Source organism: Maniola hyperantus, chromosome 3 (genome assembly GCF_902806685.2).
Source record: "Maniola hyperantus chromosome 3, iAphHyp1.2, whole genome shotgun sequence".
Classification (NCBI taxonomy): Eukaryota; Metazoa; Arthropoda; class Insecta; order Lepidoptera; family Nymphalidae; genus Maniola; species Maniola hyperantus.
Genome location: NC_048538.1, coordinates 12,599,987 through 12,613,274, shown reverse-complemented (window position 1 = coordinate 12,613,274; position 13,288 = coordinate 12,599,987).

Genomic DNA, 13,288 nt, shown 5'->3' with positions numbered 1-13,288 from the left:
GGCATATAAAATATTCAACCCACACAAAGCTTCGTGCAAAAGTAAGTGAATAGTGGGCTGTGTACTGTTACACAGCAAATAAAACTACACAACTGATGCCTTCAGGAACTGCGCAGATATTCAATTATCTTATCGTACAGTAATTAAAACTTATAGTCCTTTAATCTTTATAGTGGATAAATCTATAGTAGAGCGGAGTATAGGTACATATATAACATACAACAAAATATCTCTGTGTATTGGCTTTTTACGTTTTAGTTGATTTCAATAAGGTTTTCACCATTAAGTTAGAAAATTTAGAAAGAAGATTTATCAAGTACATATTGACATTTAATAACTTCGTAATTAGTCTAAAGAATACCGGGCGGCAATTCAAAATCAAATAAGTACCTAAATAATATATCTACCTCGGTCGAATTTTAAAATGTAAGTATTTACGAATATAGTGAAACCTAGTACATATGTAAATCCAAAAAAAAAACATTGTTATTTCGAGTTTTTACTTCTGTCGGCAATCCCATGATTATTATTCAAAGTATTTTTTTACGTTCCTATTTCATCAATTAAATTCAATCAATTGCGAGGAAGCATTTGATTCCCCTGCGGGTTATTATTGAAAATTATTTTCCATTCCGTCTCACCTCTCTACCGAGAGCTAACAATTTGCATAAATTACGAACTCCTCACCTCCTGAACTAAATTTCTGATAGCGTCAAATACATTACAACTCTGTGGTAATTGATTTCAGATATTTAAAATTACAGATATTTAAATCGTGTTAAAATTTTATACGGACGCAAATTAATTTTTAAATTTGCGTCTGATTACGAAAATTTTCTAAGGTCTCTTTTATAAAGACATTTCAAATTATTCATGCACAATAAAGCGTTAAAGTCTGATTTGGCTACAATACCTGTTCAATAATATTTTACCGGAATTATTTCTAGGAATATTGTCTGAGATAACTTCAGCATTTTGTACCTTTTTTTATTTCGTTACAAGTTAGCCCTTGACTGCGATCTCACCTGGTGGTAAGTGATGATCCAGTTTAAGATGGAAGAGGGCCAACTTGAGAAGGTACAGGCAGGCAGTTTTATTAAACTCATACCCTTGAATGGCTTCTACGTGGCATCGCACGGGAACACTAAATCGCTTGGCGCTTTACAGCTTTACCGCTAAAAAATAAATTCCCAAACCAGAATCGAGCCAGAGACCTCCTACTATAAGACCACAGTGCTCACCACTGCGCTAGGGCGGTCGTCAAATATATTTAAAATACCTTATATATTTCATGTCATTTCCTAAACCAATATGAAATACCTTTCAAATAATTCAGCAACACTACAGATGGATGGGCGCAATTTATTTGCTGAAAGCTACATATAGTTAGACTTCTATATCTATATGTAGAGATACGTGTGTAGCTAAATCCAATCAAACTGTTACATTGGCTATTGGCTACAAAGTCCGATAAGCCGAGATAGGGTCGTGTAAAATGGTAAATTAATTTCGATACAATTATTGAAGTAAGATATACTTTTATATTTAATGGCGGTGATAGCTGATAGCCTTCGGGAGGTCAGGGCCACGATCCCTTTAACTCAACCCTCTAACTTTTCAGACCTACAGTTGGAACTATTAGATATTTAAAGATATAATGTTCTTTAAGCAATTATGTGTCTTATAAGCAATTTTTATATTATAGTGGTAAAATGCGCATTGAAATGTTACAAGAAAAGCTTACTTATTTTAAAGGATCACAAAAAACTTAAATTTTAGATTGCAATTTGTTTTTAATTAATTTTAAGTATAAAAATCGAAGCGGTCTACGTTTTTAACTACTTAGAGATTATACTCTGTAAAACTAACACGCTATAAAATTTATTAGTATTAATTTCAAATAATGCATTTTGTAATACTTATCTAATACAGTGTCACCTACACTGTATTATATTATAAGTATTGCTTTCTACTCGTAAGTCCTTCATAATTCCATTCCATTTTATCGTCAGTTCGGGATGGAATAGTGGCATTTCACAAGTCACCGCCATCTTTCACTGTCGCTGTCGAGAAGTGCTGCAGCGGCCTTGTGAACCCGCCGATAAGGGACAATCAGCGCCCAGACACCAATGTAATGTAGGTACCAAATAACCAGGATTACCACATATCCCTATTTACTTAGGATAATATGATATAAATATAGGTATAAAATGAAAAGGTGACTGTCTTACTGATTGACTGGACGGATCGGGCTGAAATTTGGCATGCAGATAGCTATTATGACGTAAACATCCGCTAAGAAAGGATTTTTGAAAATCCAGGGGGTAAAGTAGAGGTTTGAAATTTGTGTAGTCCACGCGGACGAAGTCACGGGGATAAGCAAGTATGATACTAAAATGTAACTGAAATAATTAATCTCTTTTGAATAATAAAGTTAATATAAAGAATTTTCAAAAAAGTTGACTGTAATGTAATAATTTAATCAACAAATCACTTATTTAAATTTATTCAAACAGGTTTGAGGTAGATACTCGGGTCATGGCATTCCAGATTATTTTTTATCGATAAAAATTTGCATGGTTGAATTGATTAATTGAAATATGATCCCGTAGTCACAGTATAGGTACCTGTACTAGAAAATAAATAAAATTGAATTGAATTGAATACCTAGGCACGTATTCCAACTTTCCATAGTGAGGAAACCTTTATAACCTTAGCGAATGTAGGTAGGTATGTAAAGCCTGACCAGAAATATGAAATACTTGCTCTGGCAACTTTTGCATTTTTCATTACAATAGGTAGGTACTAAGTTAGTTCTTGTTTAGGTAAAGTTCCACTAGTTTTCCACAATATGGCAATTTTTTTTAATAATCTGGGCAGGCTATTTAAATGAAAACGGAGTTCGGAAAAACTTCTTATCTTTCGTTATCAAATTTGTAGCATGGTAACTCTATTCAGGTAGGTACATTGAACGAAAGATTAATTGGACGAAACTCCCGGAAGCCCCAGAGATTCATACTAAATCTTTCTGTCCTATTTATGTTGGATGCATTTCGTGTACCTACCTTGTACCTACCTACAATTGTTATATAGGTACATGTGCATAATGTTCACAAAAACTTTTATCAAAGACGGTGGTTAAGTCACACGAGTAGGTTAAGTCACACAGACTTTCGCTATTTTTGCAAAATTTGAAAAATTCCGTTCTTCGAAAAATTAGTCCTTAACTAATACTTAACTGGTACAGTATACATTACCTATTTCTACTGCTACTACAATCTGCTATCACAATCCAAGTGTTATAATCTACTCTTCAATTCATTTATGGACATAAAATGAAATAAATAGGGAATTTTTTTCGAAATTTCCTCGATTTGTATTTTCTCCGATTCGAGTCGGATGCGAGCAAAGCCGGCCGTCTATACATAAATATTTTTATTCGTATATGTGTAATTTTAACAGTATGTATAAAACATGTATAAAAGGAGAAATTGATTTACTAACTTATACCAATGTATTAAAATTGCTAAGACTACTGGTACAAACTTAAGATTTTGCATGTAAGTTTGATCTATAATGTAGTCTTCGACTAAGAAATATATGTTATTTTGTTCCATCGGAGCGAAGCCAGGGTGGGTCAGCTAGTTTGGAATACTCAATTAGCCAAACGATTTTACTTAAACAAAAACAAAACTGTGAAAGTATAAGGTAAACAAGGTTTTTAAAATTTTATCCGTGAATTACCGAGCGAAATTGCAACGGAATCAGGGTCTGAAAAACTCCCACCATAAATAGTTAACAAGCACCGCCTCCCGGGATTCAGCTGAGAAGCTAATCCACTTAATTCTAGTACCTACGAGATTCACAGCGAACAATAAGTTAATGTTTTAATGAGCTTTATCTTTGTAAAGGCGCGACTTGTGCGAAGTATTAACGAGTATAATAATGTTAGAAATATTACTACTTACCTAATGAATTTATGGTTATGCTGTTTTTCGTGTAATAAATATTTTCTTTTCTTTTTCAGTAGCACACATTTGACCACAATCACACCTAATTGAAAGTGATGATGTGGCCTAAGATATCTACACATCCATATACTAATTTATACTAATATTATAAATGCAAAAATGTCTGTTTGGTTTTCTGCTAGCTTTTCGACCCATCCGTTTAACCCATTTTGACAAAATTTGGTAATTTTTATCTTGAAAAATCCTAGAGATTCTAAAATTTCTTATATCCACACAAACGAAGTGGCTGGAATCATCTATACAGTAGTACCTATAGTAAATACAACGGTAGGTTGGCGTGATATATAACGCCACGTTGAAACTGTTGACGTGTTATCACGATACCTAGTCGCCACTTTTGTAAAAATCACACCTACTGCTGTAAGTGACTTTGTGTTACGTTACGGAGACAATCTTTTCAAAAGTAAGTTCAAGTCAAAATAGTTTAGATCTCTATTACTTATAATAGTCAAAATAGTTTCTGAATAAAGCGGCTGATATAGATAGCAAGACGCACCAAAGCCAAAGCAATAGTAATAGCATATAACAAAATTCTGTAACACATCAGTTGACACACTCCTAATTCCTTCTAATTGCAAACAGGAAAAACATCTACGAGTCAACAAATAAGTAAAAAGATCTCCCCAATGTAGCCAGAACTTAAGACGTCCTTTTAATTTACGCACACAACTTGAAGAGATCAACTACTTAATGATTTAATGGATTTTACCTTTGTTTAAGAAGAGACTTGCAGAAAAGAAAATTGTAATTATAGGAGAGCTTTGAACCACCTCACATGACAAAAAGAAACATAGATGCAAAGCTGAGTGAACCATTTGAACTATCTCTAAGCCACATAATATCTGTATTTTATGCATTGATGTTATTCTTTAAAACAGTATGTTCGTCGTTGAATTTGCCGTTTCCCTTTTGACAAATAATAATAATCAAATTGTAGATGCGTGTATGTTAAGCTGCTTATATTGCCTAATTCCGTGACTATTTTATTGCACAGCTATAAGTCTATAACACACAAAAATTATAGCAAATGTAGATATAGAGCTTATCCACAGAACATATTATAGTTGTAGACTTAACTATTGTTGCTAATATTATGATAGCAAAATATAACTCTTTTAAAAGTTTCGTGTTTTTTCGTCGCTGGCTCAGCGTTGGTAACGAGGATGTTTTGGTTTGAAAATAGGACAGTAGAGCGATCGTGTGCCAAATTATGTGCTCAAATGGAACAATTGAAAGTGATTTATCATTACCGCTTATTGTAGCCGTGAGATATGACCGGCCGAATCGAAGATGAAAACGTTTATGATGTAAAATATGTTATCAGACAGAGTGATGAGTGATTAATGATAAAGGTTTTCGTATCTGAATAAAGTTTTGGAGGAGTTTTCTTTTTTGGTACATGATTTTATTGATAATTTATAGGAAGATCAATTCAATTTAGGACTTTAAAGTGTAAATATTGAACTGTTTAATGTAATCGTGGCATTGATGTATGTATATCAATACACAATTAAACCATGGCGCCAGTCCTGCGGTAACATGACCAAGGATTTTTTTCTTTTTTTTATCATTTTATGCTCACTGTGTTGAAACGCTGGTAACAAAAGTAGGGTCTAATCTTCAATATTAAATGAAAGTAAGCGTATTAATATTTAGTTATCAAGCCGGCATAATAGAGTCTGCAATGGACGCCTTCCATTACGAGCCTAATAGAGTGCTGGTTAATAAATCAAATGATGGATGAAAAAGTTCCATTTTACGGGCGAGTGCGGAACTAAGCGCATTACTACTTTGACAGAGATGGGTGCCATATAAAGCGTCTGAACTAAGAATAGGAAAGCCATATTATACCCTCTAACTATTAAAGAAAGAGTCTGTGAGGGCCAGCCCTTCGTTATTTTATAATAGCTGAAAGTTTATCTGCGCATTGTCCACAACACAGAGAGGAACGATCACGATCATAAAGTTTAGATTGTGGTGGAATATCTATACCTATTAATTACTAATTTATAAGTAACTAGCTGATGCCCACGACTTCGTACGCATGGATTTAGGTTTTAAAAAATCCTGTGGGAACTCTTTAATTTTCTAGGATAAAAAGTAGCCTATGTCCTTCCTCGGGTTGCAAGCTACCTCTGTAACAAATTTTGTCAAAATCGGTTGAACGGTTGAGCCGTGAAAAGCTAGCAGACAGACAGACACACTTTCGCATTTATAATATTAGTATGGATAGTTTAAGATATCGTGTTCTTAAGATAAGTCTTTAACCCCAAACTTACAATACTTTAGAAAAATAGTAGGTACTCGTATGTAGGTACGTACCTTATATAGCACCATAATTTAATCTAGCCTGAACTATTCTGCCATTGGGCGAAGGCTTCTATTTGATCTCTCCACAGATTCATATTCTAAGTCCTAAACTAACAAACTAAGCCCAGGTCGCATTGTGCTAAAATATACAAACTTGGGAGAAACGCGAACGGTAGTACACCGCAAATTATTTGTCTGTGTACCTAAATACTATGTTGTTGCTAAATAACAGGATGTGTTATTTAGCAATGTTAGGCACATTAAATATTTAGAATAGGATAATCCTTATTGATGAAATAAGGATTATCCTATTCTAAATGACCCTGCATAAATCATTTGCTCAGGAGGAACTGGGACATATTGATGAGGTCAAATTGAAAATCCCATTTCGCATTAATGTTTTATGTCATACATAGCTGGATTAGCTAGTTCTGTTTTAGATCTATGTTTTACTCTGGCTAGCCGTAGGTAAATGTACCTACTTCATCATCTTTTCTAACGATTTAATATTATTTACGAATCAGACTTGAATTAACGGCCGAAATTAGTAGTAAAAATCAATCCCATCTGTGTACTGTGATCTGTCGAAAACTTTTCGACAAATAACAATGTTGCTAAGTACCTTATCGACAGATTACAGATAGATTATTTACGGCCGAAATTAATGATCATCATCATGATCAACCCATCGCCGGCCCACTATTGAGCACGGGTCTCCTCTCAGCATGAGAAGGGTTTTGGTCATAGTCCACCACGCTGGGTAAGTGCGGATTGGCAGACTTCACACACTTTTGAGAAGATTATGGAAAACTCTAAGGCATGCAGGTTTCCTGAAGATGTTTTGCTGCACCGTTAAAGCAAGTGATATTTAATTGCTTAAAACGCCTCCGAAAAGTAAGTAGATACGTGCCCGAGATCGAACCCACAACCTTCCAAATAGGAGGTGGGTATCTTAACCGCTAGGCTAGCACGGTTCTTATTAATTAATTAATTAACAACCAATTTTAATTTTGGGTGTAAATCATCTTAATATTATGAAGGTCGTATACAAACGTAACCTTTTAAGGGGTGCATTGACGAAGCTTAATTAATGCTAATGATTTATTCATTTGTCCGTCTAATAATATCACAGATTTCATCAAACTAAGTTGGGCGGGGTGCCTCTGTCATTTGCGGAGCTCATCCATATTCATGGTTTAATTAACACAAATTACTTTAGATATTAATTTTCAGACCGAACCAAATTGGGAGGCCCGATCTAGCTACGCGATTTTCCAAATCCATTTATTATAACCACTTCATTTAATACTATACCTCAAAGTAAAAAAAATATGTAGAAGTAAGAGCCAAGATAAATCACTCGCGGAGAATGGGGATTAGATTAGAAGTTTTTGTAATTAAAAAGTGGACAAAACAATCAAATCAAAAGAATACCTACTATTTTCTCAAGAGATTAGATTCCATAGTTAATGATGGAATTCGTATATAAAAAAATCCCATCAAAAAATCTTTAAGTATTTAAAATTTTAATGGTCCAGATTTTTTTCCATGTTCCAGATGTTGCTAAATCGAGAATAGTAGTAAAGATATCAAGTTAGTACCTTAAGTACATAAGCATATAAGACACGTGAATATAAGATTTAATTAAAAAAACATAAGCTACATATACAAAAACATCTCATAAATATGCAAAACGGTAATATAGTTATTTGATAAATTGACGAAAACACCGGTATACATGCGTGTTATCGCACTAAATTTTCCGACTCTTTCTAACTGAAACTACTCGTTCAATTACGGTACATACTGATTAGGGCGCTTTTCCATAGACCACCACACGACACGATTAAAACGCGGTACGGAATTAGCCCCATACATAAGCATACCTTATGGGAAAGACTTTTTGGCTATATATCTGGTAAGTATATGCGATTTTTTCTTGCAAAATTGCAAGAGAAAATATAATAATATAATAGTAATTTTTCGATTATATTACAGCCAATCTTCGCAAATAGGATCGCCTTAGTTAAAAGTAGGTAGGAGAGAAGTCCCAATATTATCCTGAAGGCGAAAGCAGACAGACCGGGCAGCGCTTACAAAGCGCACTGGATGTCTGAATTAGTTTGTAAGTATATTAATTATATTAAATAACATGGAATAAGCTACTAACACTAACTACTAACACATATAATATTTTATAGTTACATCGAGTTAGTTACTAACATGGGTGAAGATTTTTACTGACATATCGTCGCTAGTTTGTAGAAAGGGCTAATATATGTATATAGATTTTATATACATATAGAAAAGTGCCTTATTTGCCTTTTCTACAAACTAGCGACGAAACATTGTAAACTTTTGCTGTCTGTATAAAATAAATAATAATAATAATAGCCACTGCACGATACAAATATGAATTTGCTGACCACGGACTACACGACTTGGAGTACTATGGAATTGTTTTCAGATTTCGATGGTTCTCACGTAAATACTTACACGCCGTGACAGCCGTGAACATCGTTGGAATCGTCACTTTTAGTTAAATAACAAAACGTAGGAACCCTAGTCGTGGTGCGTATCGTGATTGCAAATCGTGTCGTGCGGTGGTCCGTGGACAAACGCTCTAACGGTACATGCAGGTTACGTGAAACTAGCGATAACGTCAACTTGTTACATAAAGCGGCTTGATAAAGCCGTGGCCGAATTAAACAAACGCAGTTTTGTTCCAAAGCCTAATATTTACGACATTTTTGTTTTCTTTCTCCAAATGGTTATACTTGGTCAATTACGTTTGAATTTTTAATTTAGAATTTACTTTACTACACGACTACCTACATATCCAAAAAGTGGTTCCAAAATTTGCTTTTCGAAATATATTTGAGATGCATTACATTCCTTATTGCTCAGGGTTATGACCCCTCCAATATCTATAAACTCAAAACTCCATGTCTGAAGTTTGTGTATAAAAGCTAGAATTTTAATAAAGTAGGTATAATCTTTGTACAAAGTACCTAATCAAATTAATAAAAATTAATGCACACCGGCCTCACCTTAATTACTCTAATCTGGACCGAGTAGACTCTCTTTTGGAATTTATTATTATGATGTTGTAAAATTGTACCTAAAGGTAAACATAAAATGCAGGCTTAAATAAAAATCTTTTTTAGTCTCTCCAAACGATTTAGTGAAAATGAAAGTGTTTTAATATTATTATGTTCTTTTTAGGGTTCCGTACCTCAAAAGGAAAAACGGAACCCTTATAGGATCACTTTGTTGTCTGTCTGTCTGTCTGTCAAGAAACCTACAGGGTACTTCCCGTTGACCTAGAATCATGAAATTTGGCAGGTAGGTAGATCTTATAGCTGACATTTGGGGAAATATCTGAAAACTGTGAATTTAGGGTTAGATCACACAAAAAAAATTAAATAGTGGTCATGAACTACTAATTAGTATTTTCAACTTTCGAAGTGAGTGACTATATCAAGTGGGGTATCATATGAAAGGTCTTCACCTGTACATTCTAAAACAGATTTTTATTTATTTTTATGCATCATAGTTTTTGAATTATCGCGCAAAATGTCGAAAAATACGACTGTAGTACGGAACCCTCATTGCGCGAGCCTGACTCGCACTTGGCCGGTTTTTTTTTAATGTGAAAATATTACAATAAAGCTTAAAGCTAGCCTTATTTAATTACTATACAAATCATGCCAGCGTGGAATGGTGCCAAGAATACCGGCTGCATTTCCACGCTGGACAGCCAGGCTGATCCGTTGCGCAAAAAATGAGCCTGGTGAAAGAAGGTGTCACCAGTTGAGGCTATTAATCGCGGTGAAATGTTTTATCTTACAAAATATCTTTTAAAACATGTTTAGTAAGGACACGATATTTTAGCATCGGCGATCAGTGATTTTGCGACTGCACTGATGCTGCATCTCGCTATGACGACTTTCTGCTTTCGATCGCTATATTGAAATTGCGCGTTTAGCGTTCGGACGCGGCATCGAGCTTCCGAAAAGCTTTTAGCAAGATGCTTTTAGCATTGTGTCTGCTATGGCCCTAAATTATGTTCAACGAAACTAAATGCTACCGCTTGTATGAATGCCCTATTTGATATTTTTTAAACGTATTTACAAGATAACTTAGCTATAAATTCATTTGAAGTTACATTTTTTGTGTTTAATCTAATATAAAAAAAACAATTTTCACTTTACAATACTTAACTGTTTTTCTTGGTTAAAAAAACATGAAGGTTATCTCATTTTTGTGAGATCGGGAAGCGATTTGTTATTAAGTTGTTTACAAAACTCAATAAAACCTTCGAGGCCCTTCACGTTTTTGTTGAAACGATTGCCTTTTTTTTGTCTACGGAACCAGTTTTAGGAAGGAGGAAATGCATCTCCACCGGCCTTCGAAAGTATTCATTTACCTTTACAATTGAGGCTCCAGTATAACTTTTCAATTCAATACCAAGTTATATGGATAGAAATAGAAAAATGACGAACTTTCATATAAACTACCATTCTCTCTTTAGGAAGGAGGTAGAGTTTTCAAAAACTCTTTCTTAATGAGTGCCTGCCTGCCCGGGTCATAACAGGAACCTACTTACTATCAAAATTTCAAGTTTCTAACCCCAGCGGCTTAGGCTGTGCGTTGACTGTTGATAGAATATAATAGAATTAAATTTTTTTTTCATATAGGTAAACATTTAAAATTACCTACTTCTGAATCGTGAAATGCTTCTACACTGGTTCGGAATGCCTTAATAGTCATTCAGGGAAATAATTTCTATATAGGTGTATCGATCAATAGTCAGTCAGTACAAGTCTTTTATATGTATAGAAGAAGATATTCTATCCTTGATACCTACTTAATAATATTTCTATGGGTGCAATAAATAAAATTTCACTTCACTCCACACAGTAATAATAATTTTTATAGCCTTTTGTACCTTTACACCAGTTTAGTCATCAACATCAAATAGGAACAATGATGCTTTCAACTAATTATATTATTTAGATCTAAGCCTTCCTAAATAAATTATTAATCACTATCCAATGACTTCCTATTGCCATAGTAAATCAAATGCCGCGGCGTGGCAGTGATTTCTACTTGTCATGGCGGTTCAATTAATCAAATCGCTTGAACCAACTACCCCCGTGACCTGACCGCGGAAATCAATAGGTCGTATCTATAACTGTACATAATATACTTAAGTATACATAATTACTTGTGTTTACACCCCTAAAATTGGTCGTCACGATCGGATACTAACTTATTTCTTTGAGGTACGGAACCCTAAAAAACCGGCTAAATGCGAGTCAGGCTCGCGCAACGACGCGACGGTTCCGTAATTCAGTCGTATTTTTTTGACATTTTGCACGATAATCAAAAAACTATGATGCGTAAAAATAAATAAAAATCAGTTTTAGAATGCACAGGTGTAGCCCTTTCATATTATGATACCCCACTTGATATAGCCCCATTGATATACCCCACTTTTTTTTTTGTGAAACTTTTCTTGTGTGATATAACCACAAATTCACGATTTTCAGATTTTTCCCCTAATGCCAGCTATTAGACCCACCTCCCTGCCAAATTTCATGATTCTAGGTCAACGGGAAGTACCCTGTAGGCTTCTTGACAGACCGACGGACAGACAGACAGACAGACAGACAGACTGACTGACTGACTGACTGACTGACAGACAGACAGACAGACAGACAGACAACAAAGTGATCCTATAAGGGTTCTGTTTTTCTTTTTGAGGTACGGAACCCTAAAAAGAAGTAGCGGACATCACCTAATTAGAGAACTGATTTATAAATCTTTTTGATGGTTTTTCAAGGAAATTAACACTTTATGAATATTCCTCCCCTTATGGGTTTAAATAAATATTTTCACAGATATTTCCCTAAGCGGCGTTCTGGCATGCCAAATTACGAGTTCAATATAAAATATTGCTCCCAACTTTGGATTCGTAATGGTCGGCAAACATTTCACCTAAAGCCTCCATAATTTTCCCACATTCAAACTTTTGGAGTTCTGCCTTTTTGGTACAGTTGTTAATAACTAAATGACTAATATCAAAAAGTTAAGCTTTTACTCGGACTTGGTGTGTATTTAGTTTATTACAAAGGCCGCTTAGTAAAAAATATTTTCAAGGAGCCCACTAAACGGCGCGGCGGTGCAATACACACAGAATGAGGTTTGTGTCGAAAAAGTGATCAATCGAGGAACGTGTGACCTAGTTGTGACAATGCATATCAATCGATTGCGATTGTTAAGCAACGTTGACCCAAGTCGGTGACAGGATGAGTGACTGACTTTGGAGATCTGAATATATTATAGTCTTTTCGTTTCCGCTTTGGAGAGCACGTTAATCTGTCGATATCGGTTATTATCATACAACATGCTACTGTTTATCGCGAAAACTCTTTGAGTTTTAAAAGTATTTCGTCAATACCTATACCTACACAAGGGATTTTTTTAAACCTAAAACCACGCGGACGAAGTCGCGGAAACTTTATTAAGTAGATGAGTAAAAAATATTTCTATGCGCATACTATTCACATGATTTCTCACTTGTCATTACTAGGTACTCAACGAGCAGAATAGGTACGCAACAAGTCGAGATGGCAAGAGGGGTGACGACGCCACGCACACCCGCACAGCCCGCGCGCTAACGGTGCGGGATAGCGCGAGTGTGCGGGGCGTCCCTCCTCCTCATACCCCGATTGCCAGCTCGACCTGTTGCGAACTATACCTAATACATTATTTATGATCTCAATGTAATAGTGACGGACTACAAGTCCCTTGACACGAGCACAATACATGAAACAGACATCTATCCATTATCTCGAATGTAGGTCAATACAGCAGGACATTTAGATCTTAACAAGATACCGTGTTACATAATGCGTGTTATTACCAACGTATGCCTTTGC